Source organism: Vombatus ursinus, unplaced genomic scaffold (assembly GCF_900497805.2).
Source record: "Vombatus ursinus unplaced genomic scaffold, bare-nosed wombat genome assembly UNPS02014782.1, whole genome shotgun sequence".
In the NCBI taxonomy this organism is placed as follows: Eukaryota; Metazoa; Chordata; class Mammalia; order Diprotodontia; family Vombatidae; genus Vombatus; species Vombatus ursinus.
The window spans coordinates 579,767-598,515 of record NW_020954560.1 but is presented as its reverse complement, the minus strand read 5'-3'; the positions used below and the strand labels follow the sequence as shown (position 1 = coordinate 598,515).

The 18,749-nt window shown below is 42.2% G+C and overlaps 1 long non-coding RNA gene across 1 annotated transcript; it reads right to left on the bottom strand.

Moving 5' to 3' along the window:
* Positions 1 to 3,231: 3,231 nt before the first annotated feature.
* On the bottom strand, positions 3,232 to 14,005 carry LOC114046385. The gene is made up of 4 exons (XR_003569506.1): positions 13,874 to 14,005; positions 12,865 to 12,953; positions 4,112 to 4,250; positions 3,232 to 3,963 (listed from the first exon to the last, which is right to left on the bottom strand). It is a non-coding gene; the product is annotated as an uncharacterized LOC114046385 (long non-coding RNA).
* Between the last annotated feature and the right edge of the window lie 4,744 nt (positions 14,006 to 18,749).

Sequence of the window (18,749 nt, the reverse complement as noted above, 5' to 3'; positions counted from 1 at the left end):
TGGACCAGATGGCCTCTAAGGGCATTTCTAGATTTAAGCTTGTGATCGTATGAATTGAAATGTAGATTGGAAAAGGAAAGACTACGCTATTTGAAATGTCAAATATTTGGAAATTCAAATATTTGCTGCTGTCCTGTGACTTAGACATGACTGCAGTTAGTCAACAAACAAGCATTTATTAAGTGTTCAAGGCCCCGTGCTAAGTGCTGGGGATAAAAAGAAAGGCACAAACAGTCCCTGCCCTCAAGGAGCTTCCATTCTAATGGGGGAGACAACATGCAAACATCCATGTGCAAGAAAAGAGATTGACAGAGACAATCCTGTATATTGGAATTGACAATTTCAGAAGGAAGGGCACTAGATTTGCAGGGAAAGGCTTCTTGCAAAAGGTAGGATTTTAGCTGAACCTTGAAGCCAGGAGGTAGAGATGAAGAGGGAAAGTATTCCAGCAATAGGGGATGGCTGGTGAAAATGCAAAGAGTTGAGAGATGGAGAATATCCTTGGAGGACGGCAAGAAGGTCAGTGCCACTGGACTTCAGAGTACAGTGTGTGGAGGGGAGGAAAGCATAAGAAGACTGGAAAGGCAGGTAAGGGCCAGATAGGAAGGGCTGTAAAGGCCAAACAGAAGGTTTTCTAGTTGATCCTAGAAGTAATAGGGAGCCACTGGAGTTTATTAAAAGGAGGTGGAGGCAGTGAGGGCCAAACTGTGATTATGTAATATAAATTTGTAGGGGACCTAGTTAGCAGTCGGTAATTCTTTTCCAGCTTTCTATAGCAGCATGAGGAGCAAAAGAAGCAGATACTGGGCATAATCAGCAGTAGGATGAGGGGCCAGAGAACTCAGGAGTAGAGTTAATACCAAGTTGAAGTGATTCACCAAAGAGTCCAGATGGGGAAGGGAGAAAAGTGTAAACTGTGCAGGGGTGATGGCCTGGGAAAGAACTGGTAGAAGGATTGGAGGTTTCAGAGATTACAGAGAACAGAGCTAGAGGTTGTAAGGAATGATATTGGAATGGCGGAAAATATTATGATCAGATAAAGGAATTTCAGATTCACGAATATAGATATGGAATGATGGTAAGATCAAGCATAGAACTATCTCTGTGTGTTGCTGAGGAATAGATCATGGGAAATAAGTAAATTGAGGAACTGGGAAGTTAGGATATTTGAAAGCATATCAGTACATATGTTGAAGTCCCCTAGTAAGAAGACAGGAGTGTGAAGGGGAGAAAGACCAGGAGCAGGCATTAAACTTGCTAAGAAGGAAGGGGAATGACTTGGGATTTGGTTGACAACAGCTACCAGAATCTGGCTGGGTAATAAATATGGACTGAGTGAATCTCAAAGGAAAAGAAGTCACTGAGTGGTAGTGGTAGAGGGAGCATCTGAAAGTGGCAACGGGGACCAAGGAGTATTCAGTGATTCTAGGTTATGAATAAGTACAACTGATGCTAGAAATTGTGGCCAGGGATGCCGTGTCATCAGGAGACGACTAGGTCTCAGTGATTGCCAGAGGGCAAAAGGAATGAGAAAGGAAACGGTTTAAGATGAAAGTAAGTGTGTTGCCTAAGAAGCAGGCGTTCCAGAGAGCACATAGAATGAGTTGTTAGATCTGGATTGGGATGTTGGGGAGATCTGGTTGAGGGGGATGGAAGTAAGAGAACAGGAATTGGGGGACAGGGAAAAGGGGTTGTATAATGACAGCTCGGGGTTCATAATCCTTGGGAAGGAATAAATATGACAAGGAGGTAGTATGTTTACTGTCGAGGAATGAGTTCAAGCAGATTCTTGCCCAGGTGGACTAGGCAGGCCAGAGAGGAAGCCAGCCCTCTAGAGTAAGCAGCATGGCGGAGCTTTCTCATGATGTGCAGGTTCTAGTCAGGGACTCACCAGTTATGAGTCAGCCTCAGCATTGTCATCCATGTGGTAGGTTCCAGGGGGCAGAACAAGAACCAAAGAGTGGAAACTGTAGGGAAGGAAATCTGAGCTCAGGATAAGGAAGGACTTCCTAATGGTTAGAGCTAATAGTCATAAGATGGATTCTATGAGGTGGGGAATTCCTTTCAATTATACTGTAGAAGATAGGAGGGGTACTGAGAAGGAGTTGGATTAGATGACATAATAAAATTCCCTTTAATACAAAGAACCTATGAATAACTTCTTACAGAAGTTACTTGGCAGATTCTTGCGTCCCAGTTACTCAAGCCTTTTTTTTTTAAAAGAATAAAACAAAAGATAATTGCACATAAAACTGCCAATCTATTATGTATAACTTGCTATTCATTTTAAATATATAATAAAATTATCATGGAACTTGTTTTTCCTTTTTGTTTCTTCTGTCTCTATGCCCTACCCTAGAGATGGCTACCATTAGACACAAATATATATATGTGTAAAATCATTCTATACAGACTCCTATTTATCAGTTCTTTCTCTGGATGCAGATACTGTCTTCCTTCATAGGTCCTTTACCATGCCTTCTCCCCTCACCTATCCCCTCATCAGCTCAGATTTGCTGATGAGTTACGCATTCAAATCCTAAGACAAATTCCTCTCACAGGTCCTTAAATATGATTGGAGGGGCTTTATATAGTACTCCTCCATGATGGACGTGGACAGATGACTTTTATTTACATTTTCACTCTAAGACCATGGAGGCAAGAGTTTCTGACTTGTTATAACCACCCTTTTGTTGCTCCCTCTGGCCAGAAGTAGAAAGAATATTTTTATGTACGTGCCACCTCTTCCATACAATAAAAGCGTTCATTGAAAATGTGGGGGATGGGATTTTAAATGGGCTAATGGAATTTACTATTTTAAGGGATCCTCTAGTGATCATTTTGTAATGCTTATAATTGCCCCCTAACTCATTGGTGTATTTATCAAGGTTTTCATGTCTTGGTTTGCTTCAATCAAGGTATAACTGTATTAAAAAATAATCCTGTACTACATCCTCCTTTTGTGTTCAAGAAATATCTAAGGCTTGTGTAATATACTCCTAATGTCCGGAAGGAAGAAGAGGGATAACCAAACTAACTCAGGCAGATACAGTATTAAATTCCAGGCGCCACATTTAAGGAAGAACATTGCCAATCTGGAAGCTAAGAGGAAGGAGACCAGGATGCTGAGAGAACTGGAGATGGTGATAATGATGACGATGATAGCAACAAACTTTCATGTAGCACTTACTATGTGCCAGATACTGTGCTAAGCACTTTACAATCCCCACAGATCCCCACAACAACCCTGGATGTAGGTGCTATTATTATCCTCATTTTACAAATGAGGAAACTGAGGCAAACAGCGGTTAAGAAAATTACTTAGGATCACCCATCTAGTGAATGTCTAAGGCCATCTTTAAATTCAGGTCTTCTTGACTCTAAGCCCAGTGCTTTATACACTATGGTGCCACCTAGCTGCCATAAGAAGATTACCTGGAAAAATAATGTTTAGGACACGGAAGAAGAGTTGGTATAGGCGACAAGAGATTCTCCTCTTTCTCCTCTGCCTCTCTACGGTTTCTACCCATTGTTGTTAGTTCTGCTCTCTGGGACCCAGATTAACTTGATGTTAGGGAAACCTGCCCCACATTAGAGGTGTTCAAAAGCAGAACGGACTGCTTTCGAGGGCAATGAGCTCCGTATCACTGGAGGTGTTCATGGGGAGACCAGAAAAACAACTTTTTTAGGGCTATGGTGGAAGAGATTTCTGTTCAGCTGTGGGTTGGCTGGTTGATCTCGATAGCCCATTCTAACTTTGTGATTCTGAGGGGAAAAGCCTGCCCGGGTCCATCGCCCTTGCAGCCTTTGACCGGGCTCTCTGGCCAGAATGTGGAAGCGCTCAGGAAGTGTCATCAAGGCAGCAGCTGTTGCTGAGTTCGTGATGGGGCCGTCGTTGCTCTTTGCTGTGCTCCATGCCTGACATCTCAGGTAGTCTGCAGCACCACCTGACGCATGAGTCCCCTAGGGACACAAAGAACACAGTGGGACGTAAATAGACACACAGGAAAAGTCACTCAGGAAATGCCAGACCTCCTCCACCATTCTCTGCTCCCTTGCTGCACCCACAACCCTGCTTGAGCCATGCTGCTTGGCCATAAAGAGGTCTCACCTGGCTCTAATCCATCAGCAAGACAGTCCACTCTATGGTTTCAGCATAAGGGCCAACTTAGGGACACCAGCTCAGATGTTCTCAACCCCACAGGCATTTATTAATAGTCTACAATATGGAAGACACTCTAGGATAAGTCCTGGGGTTACAAAGACAAAAAGTAAGACAAATTTATGAGAATAAGGGCCATTCCCCAATTGATTGATGGTTGAGGGATATGAACCAGCATTTTTCAAGGTAGAAAGTCAAGCTATTTCTAGCCACATGAACAAAAATGTTCCAAATCACTAGTGACTGGAAAACTGAAAATTAAGGCAATTCTGAGGCTCTACTTAATACCTATCAAATTGGCAAAATTGACCAAAAAAAGAAAATGACAAATATTGGTAGGTCTGTGGGAAAACAGGAACATTAATGCACCTTTGGAGCTGTGAATTGGACCAGCCCTTTTGGAAAGAAAATTGGAGTTATATCCCCAAAATTACTAAATTGTATGCCCTTTGACCTAGAGCAGGAGTGGGGAACCTGCAGCCTTGAGGCCACATGTGGCCTTCTAGGTCCTTGGGTGTGGCCTTTTGACTGATTCCAAGTTTTGCAGAACAAAACCTTTCATTAAGGGGATTAGTTCTATGAAGTTTAGATTCAGTCAAAGGGCTGCACTTGAGGACCTAGGGGGCCATGTGTGGCCTCAAGGCCGTAGGTTCCCCACCCCTGACCTAGACATACCACTACTAGGCCCATACACCAAAGGGATCAAACCAAGAAGAAAAGTTCCTATATGTACAAAAATATTTATAGTTGCTTTTTTGTAGTGGTAATTAAAAACTAGGGGGTCCCCATCAATTGGGGAATGGCTGAACAAATTATGGAGTATTAATATAATGGAATATCATTGGATGAAATGCATGGTTTGAGAGATACCTAGAAAGACTTGTTTGAATTGATGCAGAATGAAGTGAGCAAAACCAGGAGAATAATTTATACTAAAATATTAATACTATAAAAGTGAAGAGTTCTGAAACATTTAAGAATTCTGATCAGCTAGAAGTTCAGAGAACTGAGGATAGAGAATGCTACCTACCTCATGCTTAGAGAGATGCTAGAGAGAGGATAGACTAATAAATAAAATGAGAAGCACATTTTTGGATGTGGTCAATGTGGGATTTGTTATGCTTGACTATGCTTATATGATACAAAGGTTTTGTATTTTTTTTTTAAGTGGGGGTGGAGAGGTAAGAGGAAGAAAAAAAATGCCTTACTATTTTCTCTTTTGTTTTTCTTTCTTATGGTTTTTTCCTTTCTTCTTTTACAACATGACTAATGTGGAAATATGTTTAATATGATTGTACATATATAGCCTATATCAGATTGTTTGCCATCTTGGAGAGGGGGGAGGGAAGGGACGGAGGGAGAAAAAAATTTGGAATTCAAAATCTTATAAAAGTGAATATGGAAAACTATCATTACACACAATTGAAAAAAATAAAATGCTATTAAGTGGAAAAATAATTTTAAAAAATTTTAAAAAGAAAAGAAAAAAAACAAATGCCTGATAATTTAAAAAATAAAAAATTATGCAACCTTAAAAAAAGCAAGATAGTTCCTGGACAGTCTTTGACCTCAAGGAGCTTACATTCTACTTTAATACACTGCCTAAGGCAGCTTCAGAGTGGGAAAAAAGTTGATGAATGAATGATTGAAATAGTATTTATTAGTGCCAGACCCGGTGTTAAGTGACAGGGTACAAACACAAGAAAGCAACAGTCCCTACCTTAAAGAGACTTACATTCTAATAGAGGAAAACAGTACATGTAAGGGAGTGGTGGCTCAGAAAATATGTTCTAGACTGGGAAGCCACAGGAAAGTGTGTGGACCCGTGAAACAGTGTGACATACCCTTTTCAGAAACAATGGTAGTATTGATTTGATAACTGTTTCCAGAGCAAGAGGAAATCATGACACATGTTTACTGAGGAAGGAAGATTATAGGAAGGTGGCTGGGGAAAGCGTGCTTGAGGCTCTAAGTTGGTTAAATGGGGTGAGATTTTACCCATCAGGACAGCATGTTGGGAGTTCCAAAAGAGAATGACTTAGTTTCTTCAGGATATGGTTTCTGAAACCAAACAAGTTGGTATAAGGGGAAGTACCATGGTGGCAGACAACAGGGAGATGTTTATGACCTTGCAGACATATCTGTTCCTCCTATGTAGGAGGGATGATGGCACAAAGATGGCGGGGAAGAAAAGGGCAGGGAGAAAGGCTTTATCAGGGGTCACATATAAAAGTTCTGGGCTCAGTAACTCAACCCAAACTTGCACTAACAGCTGGGGCCCCTATGGCAAAGTCCTTCCTTCTTGAGGTCCTAGTGGTTACCCTGTGCAGCTGGGAGTATCTTTCTACTATTCCTCATGAGCCCCCATCTGGTATCTGGTCTAGTTCTCTCTGATGTCAACAGCCAGCTAACATCCCTCCAATACTCATCAACCAATTAACATCAATTAGCCTCGCAAAGAAATATATATTGAAAAAAGTATAGTAAGGACTAAAGTATCAAAGTAAGGATTACAAAGTATCCCAAACTGGAAGCACATTCTCCTATACTACCTTCATTATCATTAGTTTGTGAGAGCCTTCAGTTTTAGGAACATCTTTTGCCTCTTTTTATATCCCTAGCGCCTGGGATGTAATAGGTGCTTAATAAATGGATACTGACTGACTGACTGACTGACTGACTGATGACTACCTTGGTCCCTGGAGAAAGTGGACTCACAGTGGTTGCTACAAATCATTTCCTCTACCAAATTCACTTCTGGGTGTGGCACAGTCACAGGGCCGGTCACTCCCTCGTTTGCAGGACAGAGTGGCTTGGCTGCAGGTTCTCATATGGACTGGATTAAGTGGGCCACTCTTCAGGGCTGCCTTGTCACTGGACTTGGCTACTGCTGGTACTGGCTTAAGGGAACTCTTAATGCTTCTTCCAATCTTTGAAAGCTCATGAGGTCATAACATTGTTGGTCAACCATGTTGCCTGGTGTCAGCTGTTTGGAGTAATTAAAAGCTCGTATCCTTGGCGTTTTTCTTTGTACCGTCTTCCAGATCTTGCTTTCTGCCGCTTTCAAAGTACAAACTAATGGCCTCTTCAATTATTCTCCCGGCCCCACCCTCTTCACCTTTAAATTTCCTAGGTAAAGGGTGATCTGCCGGTTTCCCCACATTCATCTCTTGCCACCTGAGGTGGAGATCTACAGTTAAAGGTCTTGTCTTTTGTTTTGCCCCTCCCCCCTTACCCTTGTATATGAGGTCTCTAAACCCAACTTATTCACATCAGAAATAATGATGGTCAATTTTCTCTCCAGGTTCTGAAATTTTGTATTTCCTTTCCCCAGGTGACTTTAGAAGGGAAAAGACTGCAGAACCACCTCTCTGAGTTCAATGTGGGGAAGGTGCATTGCTTGAGTCTTGGCACTGAGCACTTAGCACAATATTTGGAAAACAGCAAGCATTTACTAAATACTTGTTTACTAACCAGTTTACTGACCAGTTGATTGAAATTACTATCAGACCAGATAACCAGGGTCAACATAGTGGACATGAGAACTGTGAGCCCAGCATTGCTGGGCCTCAGGGGGTTGACATCTTCAGCTCACCCTTCTGCCCTAGTCTCAAGTCTTTCTGGCCTTCCTAAGGACTCTGTTTTCCTCTCTTGATTCTCAGACCCCTGTCATTCCTGAGTTCCTGAGTTAGATGGTCAGAGGTCCCACAGGCCATGGAGAGTCAGACCCTTACACCCTTAATAGGACCGCAATTTTTGATTGACCCACAAGTGCACAGGGCCCCTATAGTTTTCCCAGTATCAGATCCACCTTTTTTTCTGTCTTTTACTTAAGGTTTCAATTTTAGAATATTTACTAAGAACAAAAGATTTCCAGAAAGATAATACTTTGCTGAGCAGCCATTTAAATGTCTGTTCAAGACTTTTCTAAATATGTCTTCCTCTTCCCAATTATAGATGGCTGTCAATATGATAAATGTTTAACAACCAGCTCTCTAGGGGTAGATGGTTAGGGGATGTACATATAACATACTTTTAAGTTTAACCTGTATTATTAACATTTTCTCTATTACTTTCTTAAGTCTAGACCCAGGATCGGGCAAAATTGGCCTGCCTGTGGCCTGTTTAGTATGGCCTGTGAGCTAAGAAAGGTTTTTAAAAATATTTTTAAAATGCAAACCCCCCAAAAATACCAGTAAGTGGGCCAGATCTGGTCAGGGTGTAGTTTGCTGACTGCCTGCCCTCCCTGATCTAGACAATGAACAACACAAAGAAACCAAGCCCTGATTTGTAGAGTTTTCTAATTTCTGAGGTATTTGTGTTAGCACAGAAAATTTAACAATCTGCTCTCACAAGCCCGTAAAAGCTGACTCCAACATACCACTGCCTTCAGTGGAATTCATTTGCTCATTTAGCAAAGACTGCCCTGCCTGTTGGGGCAACAGCTACATTCCATTCCACCTGTGATGGGTGCACCTCTTAAATAGGCAAAACCACTATCAAAGAGCTGCTGATAGCTCCCCAGCAGAGGGCTCCCCTTTTCCATCAATGGAACTACCTAATCCCCCACCTCTTCCTCTGCCCATGGTAAAAGCCAACCTTGCCAGGTCCACTGAAAATATCTGCAGAGATGTCTTAAAGATGGGTGTATTCCTTGGCGTGTTCTAGCTGTCCCCTAGAATGTGGTTGGGGACACACTAGCCAGCCACTGCCAGAGTGTAAAATCTGGGGTTCTCGCACACTGCCCTAGAGTCAATACACAGTATATGCACTAGACTTTGTAGTCTGGACTCTGATCCTACAAGTCCTTCCTGTGAATTGACCATATGCTTAGGAAAGGTACCAAACACAACCACAGGATACGAGATGCTTTGAGTTGAGGAGAGGGAGGGGAGACAGGGCAGCCAAGCGGTGCCGTAGTACATAGAGTGTCAGGCCTGAAATGAGGAAGACTTATCTCCCTGAGTTCAAATCTGGCCTCAGATACTTACTAGCTGTGTGACCCTGGGCAAGTCTTTTAACCCGCTTTGCCTCAGTTTCCTCATCTGTCAGATGAGCTGGAGAAGGAAATGGCAAAACACTCCAGTATCGTTATCAAGAAAACCCCAATGGGTCAGCTAGATAGTGCAGTGGATAGAATACTGGCCCTGGATTCAGAAAAATCTGAGTTCAAATCTGGCCTCAGACACTTGACACTTCTAGTTGTGTGACTCTGGGCAAGTCACTTCACCCCATTGCTTCGCAAAAAAAAAATAGAAATAAAAAATAAGAAAACCCCAGATGGAGTTATGAAGAGTCAGAAAGGACAGAAAAGTGACTAAGCAATAATAACAAAGGGGAGACACAGATACATCACAATTGCCCCTCCGTGAGTGACCTTCCTGAATTCAGTACAGCCGTCCACATAGAAATGCTTTCATGAGGGGAGACCCCTGAGGCTATCTGCCCGTCTGTGCCCTCCCATGGGCATCGAAGGCCGATTTTTGTCAGTTCCTCCTCCTAGAGATAAAATAACACCGCCCCAAAGGCAAAAGAGCTGTGATTAGACAGCAATAGTAACCACCCCTCCTTGTCCTTAAATGCCGCCTCTAAACACTGCCTCTGCCCGCTGGAATGAGGGCACAGTCCATTGTAATCCACACAGTTCACCTGTTACCTTCAGCGCCGTTGGACTTCGGTCCGCAGAACACTGAGACAGAACACAGTGGAACAGGGAGCATCAGAACCTCCCACAGCAGCACTGGTCTTCCTCCAACACCCCCCCCTCCTCCGAAACTTACTTGCTAAGTCATCACCATCCTTCTAGTTACCCAGAGACCCAGCCTAGGTGTCACCATCCACTCCTCGCTCTCGCTCCTTCCACGTTTCCAGTCATTTACAAGATCTGACCACTTCTACCTTCCACAGTATCTCTTGAATATCTCCCCTTTGCTGCCATGTTGCATCGCATGGCTACCACCCTAGTGGAGGCTGCGCATCATTTCTTACCTGGATTACTGCAATAGCCTCTTCTGACACATTGCTCTATGAACGGCTGCTTTTTATTCCCTTCACATTCTCCCTCCTGCTCTTCCTCTACCCCCTGGTTTCCCCAGCTTCCTTCAAGTCCCAGCTAAAATCCTACCTTCTACGAGGAGTCTTTCCTGACCCCTCTTAAGTCTAGTTCCTTCCCTCTATTAGTTATTTTCTTTTTGTGCTGTCTATAGCTTGTCTGTATATATTTGTTTACTTGTTTTCTCTCCCATTAGATTGTAAGCTCCTAGAGGGCAGGGTCTGTCTTTTGCCTCTTTTTGTATCCCTAGTGCTTAGCACGGTGCCTGGCACTTAGGAGGTGCTTAATAAATGCTTATTGACTGACTGACTGATATGAGACTCCATCTCTCATCTCTGCACCTTTGCACTAGCTGTGCTGCCCCTTCCGGGATGCTGTCTCTCCTCACTTCCATCTCTTGTTATTTCCTTCAAGACCCAGCTCAAGCCTTATCTTCTGGAGGAGGCTTTTCCTGACCCCCCCCCCCCCCCGGCTGCTAGTGCCATCTCATCCGAGGTTACCTCGGGTGTATATATGTGTGTATCCAACATTCTATTTACTATGCAAAGGCCAAATAATCATAAATCTGAATATTATTGGTTAGCACTGTACTATTGGAGTGGGCTCACAGTTTATATACCCTTCTAAGAGTAGGTGTTCCCCAGGGTGGGAATCAGCTCTGATTGGTTAACAATTAATGAGAGAATGAATATTACAATGAGGGGCTAGACCTGAACTTTGATTAAGTCATTTATTTCTTAAGTTCTCTCCAGCTTTGGACAGTCTATTCAAAGAATCTATGTTTCCTCCAAACCTGAGCAGAACATTCAGTGTTCTGACACCCTACCTGGGTGAGGTCTGAACAAGAAAGTCCAATCTCATTGTCAACAAAATCTTTCAAGAGACTGGACTTTTAAAATCAGGACTTTAGAAAAAAAAGGGGGAACTCTGGATCTCCCCAAATCATTGGTTTTTTTTTTTTAGGCAATTGTAGTTAAATGACTTGCCCAGGGTCACCCAGCTAGTAAGTGTCAAGTGTTTGGTCTGAGGCCGGATTTGAACTCAGGTCCTAGTGACTTCAGGGCCAGTGCTCTATCCATTGCACCACCCAGCTGCCCCTAAATCATTGATTATTAATAATCATTTCTCAATATTTTGCTTTACCACTGAAGATTTGGTAGTGGGAAAATTAGAATGTAAGCCCCTTGAGGTGACTTTTTTGGTCTCTCCCTCCACCCTCCCCACTCACCCACTCAAAAACATTTTGTTGTTGTTTGTATGATTGCACAGGTATAGGGAACCCCTAGTGTGAAAACTTGGCCATGGTCCTCTAACTTACTTTCTTAAGAAAGTTGCCTGGGGCTCAGAGAGGTTAAGACCTGCCCAAGGTCGGCAGCCAATATATATCAGGGGCAGGACACTGACTCTTAAGTAGTAGGTGCTTCAGTGATTTTTGTTGAATTCAATTGAGCTACCCCAACCCCCACCCAGCTTCCTTCTCAGCTGCCTCGGGAGAAGTTGAGAAATTGAAATGTTAAAGCAATGGTCTTACAAAAAAAAGCCCGGTTTAAAGCAGAACTGAGATCAGGATGTCAGACTGGCAAAGCCTGGCCTTTGTCCCCTTTTGTATAGAAAAAGCCCAATTCAGTTAGAAATTGGCCTACAAGTTTGGTGACTCTCTGGAGATTCACCCAGGGGAGAGGAACTCATCTTGCTCAACCAGGGAGCGTTTAAACTTATAATAAAAGTTCAGAATTTACCAAAGCTAGTATATAATGGGGTAGTGTTATTAGGAAATAGCTTTACTCTACTAATAGCACAAGTCACCACTTAGCTCCGGGGTGCCATGGGAACACTGAATAGAAAGTTAGGAATGTTTTCACTACATGAAACACTGGTTTGATTACCCCGAAGTCTGTGTAATAGCCCATGGCCTATTACCGAAATGATGACTTCACAGATTGAGAAGGCTTCTCAATGACTTTCTAGCTCATTTTGCCGCTATCCCCCCACCCCTACCCCAGTCTCCCTGGCAATATTAGAATCTAGTTCACGTCCCTCAAGACCTTATTCCCTCCAAGCAGCTGGGGCTCCTAAGGCATTGCTATAATTTGACTTTTTAAAGGCATGGAAAGAATAAAAAGGAAGGAAGCATTGATGAAGTGCCTATATGTATTAAGTAATTACTATGTGCCAGGCACTGTGCTTAGCACTTTACAAATACCCTCTCATTTGAGGGTCTGGGAGGCTGCTGTTGTGTTATTTCGGTCGTGTCTGACTCTTTGTGACCCCATTTCGGGTTTTCTTGGCAAAGATACTGGAGTGCATTTCCTTCTCCAGCTCATTTGACAGATGAGGAAACTGAGGCAAACAGGGTTAAGTGACTTGCCCAGGGTCACATAGTAAGTGTATGAGGCTGGATTTGAACTCAGGGCTTCCTGACTCCAGGCTGACTGCTCTATCCACTGTGCCACCTAACCGTCTTTACGAAGAGATCTAGGTTGCTATTATTATTGCCATTTTACAATTGAGGAGGTCAAGTGACTTAGCAAGTCAAGTGACTCACTACAGCTAGTGAGTGCCTGAGGCTGGATTTGAACTCAAGTCTTCTTGACTCCAAATCCAGTCCTCTATCCACCTCACCACCTAGATACCTCACGGAGACACATACTTGTAGTATCTTCATACTCTTAACAATAGGATGGTTCGAGTCCAGTTTCTGGTAAGTGTTGCCGCTTCCTCTGCCATCTGTCAAAATTCCTGCAGCAAAAAAGGAGTAAGTCACAACCCTGACCACCCTAGGAGGAGAAGTCCCAGAATCGGGAGGTCAGTTGAAGACTGTTTGGAGAGGCATCTGCACCCCCCCCCCCATCTGCTTTCCTCTGGGGCCTCGATCCTTCCCCCTCCCTGGCATCCGCACAGCCTGTTTTCCTCTGGTGTCTCTCAGATCTTGGCCCTGTTGTTTGATGGCATTCTTCATTGTACATCCAGATTACTGCAGCTTCCCGAGGACTTGCCTGGCAGCTGCTACCCTTTGCCATCCGTCACAGCTTTCTCTCCCCCAAGAAGTCCCTGTTTCCAGCCTTGTTTTTGGCTCAAGTCCCCTGGGGTTCTTTCCCCTGGCCTGGACATGGGAGGAGTAAAGGGGCAAATCCCCTCGGAACTGCTCAAATTCCAATGGCCCTGATCCTCTCTGAACCTGCTTGTAATACACCCATATTCCTGTTCATTCATTGGGCAAACCTTTTTGAGGCATCTACCAGGCATTTAAGAACTTAGAGCACATATTCTCAAGGAGTGTATAGGCTAGTAGAATCAATCAATCGACAAACATCGATTAAGCTCCTGTTATGTGCCATCTGTAGTGCTAAATGCCGGGACCCAAGTGCGAAAAAGGACACAATCTCTGCTGGTAGGGAGGTTACCATCTAGTGGGGAAGACAAGGAAATAGATTAGATGTGTATACATATATATCTTTTATAAGGATATAAATACACGTGTGTATATATGTACATTCGTGTGTGTATGTGTATATATATATATTATATATATATATATATATACACATACACACTCACATATATATATATGACTTGCCCAGTTTATAAAGGAGCCATCCCAACACCAAAATTTCAGAGAAAAAGAAGAAAGAAAGGACTAGGAAATAGGTAAAAAGTACCATTCAGCTTGTTGGGGCTTCTTAGAGGTACAGAGCCTATGCTCCCGCCTTCCAGTCCTGGGAACTCATTGTCCACAGCTCAGTTGAGAGCAGTGAGTCACGGTCAACGGTAAATGACTCTTCTGATCTGAGTCTCACAATCAGGGAAGAATCAGCTGTTGGGTTGGAAATTATGTAAACCCGGGGGAAGGGACTACTTCCTCCTATAGTGTGTGATTAGGAAAGGAAAGTCAGGTAATAGCATGATGTGTATTCCAGAATTTAGGAGACCAAATTTCAAAGGTTTCAGACAATGAGTAGGTAAGACTCCATTAAATTCTAGAGTGAGATTCAGCCCAGAAGGGATGGGAAAATATCAAGGATGAAATCCTGAAGACATAAAAAAAGATACCAATTCTGAAAAGGAGGAAAACAGGAATATCTGAAGAGATTAATATGGATACACAGAGAACTCATCAACTAATATAGATTTTTAAAAAGACATGGATAGAAAATGGAAGCAAGGCAGGTAAAAATAATATTATAATAATAGCTACCATTTATATAGCTCTTACTATGTGTCAGGCATTATGCTAAGCACTTTACAATTATTATCTCATAGGATTAACAAAATAGAAAATTTTGATGTAGGTCTGTAAGAATAACACTAAGAGCTGCTCAGAATGAGCTGCATTTGACAATGAAAGCTAAAAACAACCAAAAGAATGGAGTTTTATTTTAGTTATATTGGGGAAAAGGATAAAAGAAGAATTGGACCATTGTTTGGTATGGATGGAAAAACATTAACTTATGATAAAAAGAAGGAAAAACTGCCTAATTCTTATTCTTTTTTTTCTTTGTCAAAAGGAATATCCTTTGGATGAACAAAAATAGCTCATAGAGGGGGCAGTTAGGTGGCTCAGTAGATAGAGCTCCAGTCTTGGAGTCAGGAGGACCTGAGTTCAAATCTGGCCTCAGACACATGATACTTACCCGCTGTGTGACCCTGGGCAAGTCACTTAACCCCATTGCCTCACCAAAAAAAAAAAAAAGCCAAAAAAAAAATAGCTAATAGATACTAGATACTAGTATAATAGCAAATAGTTATTCGTGTTGAGACCCAACACAAATAAGAAGATGGTCAGGTCAAGCCATATGGACCAGATGAACTATATTCTTATGTACTCAAAGAATGACAGATGTGATTGCCAAGCAACTGTCCATGATATTTGAACGATCATGGAAAATAGGAGAAGTACTGAGGACTTGAGACAGAGTAAATATCTTGGTTTTCAGAAAAGGAAGGAAAATGGTCTCTGCCAATTTACAGCTCACTGAGCTCATCTTTGATTCCTGTAAAAATTCAAGAATAAAACCAATTTTATTTCCTTTTTTTGATAGGGTAACTAGATTGGTAGATCAAAGGGATTCTTCATAGTTATCTTTTATGGAGATTATAACAAAGCATTTTACAAAAATATCTCATTATTTTCTTCAGAACAAGATGGATAGAAGTGGGCTAGATGCTAGTGGATTCAGAACCGGTTGACTGGCTTGACTCAGTAATCAGTAATAGCTTGACATCAGCTTGGAAGAAAGTCTTCAGTGGAGTACCCTAGAGATCTGTGTTTGGTTCTGTGTTACTTACTATTGTTATTAATGATTTCTGTGAAGGCATAGATAGAATCCTTCTTAGATAACACAAGCTTAGTGGTATAGTTTGCACCTTGGATCAACAGAACCAAGATCTAAGAGGATCTTGCCAGGTTAGATCATTGGGCACAATTGAATAAGATTAAATTTAATACTCTCTATTATGCAAAGTCCTGTACTAGGTTTAAAAAAAGTGATTTCACAAGTACTCGATCAAGTAGACAACAGTTTGTTTGAAAAAAGGTCTGTGGTTTTTAGTGAGTCAGCATACGTGCTGTGCCAGCCAGAGAGAAAAGCTAATACAAGCTTAGGTTGTGTTGAGAGACATACCTTCTAAGAATTTCAGGAATAAGGAGGTGATCATTCTCTTGTATTCTGCCCTCCTCAGAATATATCAGGAATATCGTGCTCAGTTCTGGGCACCATGTTTTAGGAGGGGTATGATAAGCTGGAGAGGGTCCAGAGGAAAGGAGTCAGAAGTGAGAAAGCCCTTATGTCCATGCTCTAAAGGATAATTTGAAGGAAGAGCAGATTATTAGGTAAGAAAAGACGCAGGAGGGTTATGATAATTGTCTTCAAGGATTTGAAAAATGATCATGTGGTACAAGAGGTTGGCTTGTTCTGTTTGATACCAGAGGACAGAGTTAGGAACAGTGGGTGGCAGATGTATCATTTAGATAGAGCACGGGCCCTGAAGTCAGGAGGACCTGAGTTCAAATCCTGCCTCAGACCAAACACGTGACACATACCAGCTGTGTGACCTTGGGCAAGTCACTTAACTCCAATTGCCTCACTAAAATAAAAAAAAAAGATGTAACATTTAAGCTTGATATAAGTAGAAATTTCCTTGCAATTAGAGCTATTTAAAAATGGCATGGGCTGACTTGGGAGGTAGTGGGTCCTCCCTGATTAGGGGGTCTTCAAGGAGAGGCTGGTTGACTATTTGTTGGGTATGTTGTATTGGGGGATTCGTTTTCAGTTATGGATTAGACTAGACCTGGCTGAGACCCCTTGCAACTCTTGAGATTCCATAATTTTGTGAGGGCATTGCAGGAAGGGCACCGTTAACCACAAGGTTCAGCAAGCATAGTCAGTTTAGGCTTCCTGAGTTCTAACCCTCAAAATCAGGGGAAAAGAGGTAAATACACCAAAGGGAAACTATCTAGTTATGTGAAACATAGCAAAATCATTCTACAGTTTATCTCTTTTCCCCTAAATTTACTCATCCACAAAATGGGGATAACAGGAGAAATTTTCTATTATAGATGACATGTTTTACAAATATAAGCACTGAAAAAATGATGGAGAAATTTTTTGGGACAGGGACAAGTTTTGTAGTCTCCAGAGCAAATTCTCTGGCTTCTGCTTTCAGGCAGCACAGTACCGTTTTCACTTCTCAAATTATGGTCTGCCTGGCTCCAGCCTGTCCACAACCCAATAACCCATAATTTGACCAGAAGCTAAAACAAAAATAGTACCATCTTTGGGCCTGGAATGAAAATATGGCTCTCATTTCTAAACTGGGGATACACACTGTATCAGGCAGATGACCTGTGGGCAGGACTTGTGGACCTACCACAGATGATGAAGGGAGACTTTACATATCTCAATCAACCTTAAAATGTGGTATGTTCAATCTTCTAAAAAGCTAATGTTAAACATATGTCACATCTAAATAGCAAACAGTGTTTAGCTTTCATGTTCTTCCTTAGACAGGTCTGCTGCTGTGCTGATGTTACAGGTAGTATGACCACAACTCTGTGTGTGTGCAAGCGTGCATTTATGTGTGTGTGTGTGTGTGTGTGTGTGTGTGTGTGTGTGTGTGTGTATTGTGGGGAAGAGAAACAGTGCCTCCATTTTGAGTAAACCTCAAGTTTGGAGGCATTTAGTTAAACATGTGTCATCAATAGAAATATTTAAAACAACTCAAAATATTGAAAATTGGGGAATTTCTAGCTAAGATGTGAAAATGAGTGTGTGACAGGGGTGGGGATAAACTTTACAGATGATACCACTCTGGTGGCAGAAAGTGAGGAGGGATTAAGAATTCTCTTGGTGAGGTTGAAAGAGGAGAGTATAAAAGCTGGCTTGAAGCTTAACGTCAAACTAAGAACTTGGCAACTGGTCTCATCACTTCCTGGCAGAGGGAGAAGAAATGAAAGCAGTGTCGGATTTTATATTCTTGGGCTTAAAGATCTCTCTAGACAGTGACTATAGCCATCAAATTAAAAGACGCTTGCTCCTTGGAAGGAAAGCTATGGCAAATCTGTACTAAAAAGCAGAGACAACACCTTGTCGACAAACGTCTGTGGAGTCAAAGCTATGGTTTTTCTAGCAGCAATGTTTGGCTGTGACTGCGGGAAAAGCTGAATGCCTCAGAATCAAAGCTTTCAAACTGTGGTGCCAGAGAAGACTTTTGGGAGTCCCTTGGATCGCAAGGAGATCACATCAGTCAACACTTAAAGAAATTAATTCACGCTATTCACTGGAAAATCAAATATTAAAGTTGAAGCTTAAATAGTTTAGCCACATAATGAGACGACAGGACTTATTGGAAAAGACCCTGATGTTGGGAAAGATTGAAGGCAAAAGGAAAAGAGGATGACAGAGGATGAGATGGATAAATAGTGTCGTGGAAGCAACAAACATGAGCTTGGGTAGACTTTGGGAGAGAGGGAAGGATAGAAGGGCCTGGCATGCTATGGCCATGGGGTCAGGAAGAGTCAGACACAACTGAACCACTGAACGAACTTATCAACATCCTTCCTAAGATATGATGCCTAGAACTGAATCTAGTATTCTAGTTGTGGTCTGACAAGAGGATAAGAGCTCAGTATGACTGTCACCTCCTTCATTTTGGATGCCAACCCTCTCTTAATATAGCACAAAATCGCATGAGCTTTTTTGGCTGGCATATCACTCTGTTGACTCATACTGAACTTGTGGTCCATTGAAACCTCCAGATCTTTTTTAGCTGAAAAGTAATCTAGCCATGATTCCCCATCTTGTATTTGTAAAGTTGATTTTTTAATCACAAGCATATGATTTTACATTTATTCTGTTTCATTTTATCTTGTTAAGTTCATCCCAGTGTTCTAGTCTGTCAAGATCAGCAGCCAATGGGCACTTGCCAGGTGGTTAGCAATTCTGCAGAACAAAGGGAGATACTCCCATAAACATGTATATGGATATGTGTATACACACATATGTTACACAGTCTTAGGGCAATGTGGCAAAAGGAGCC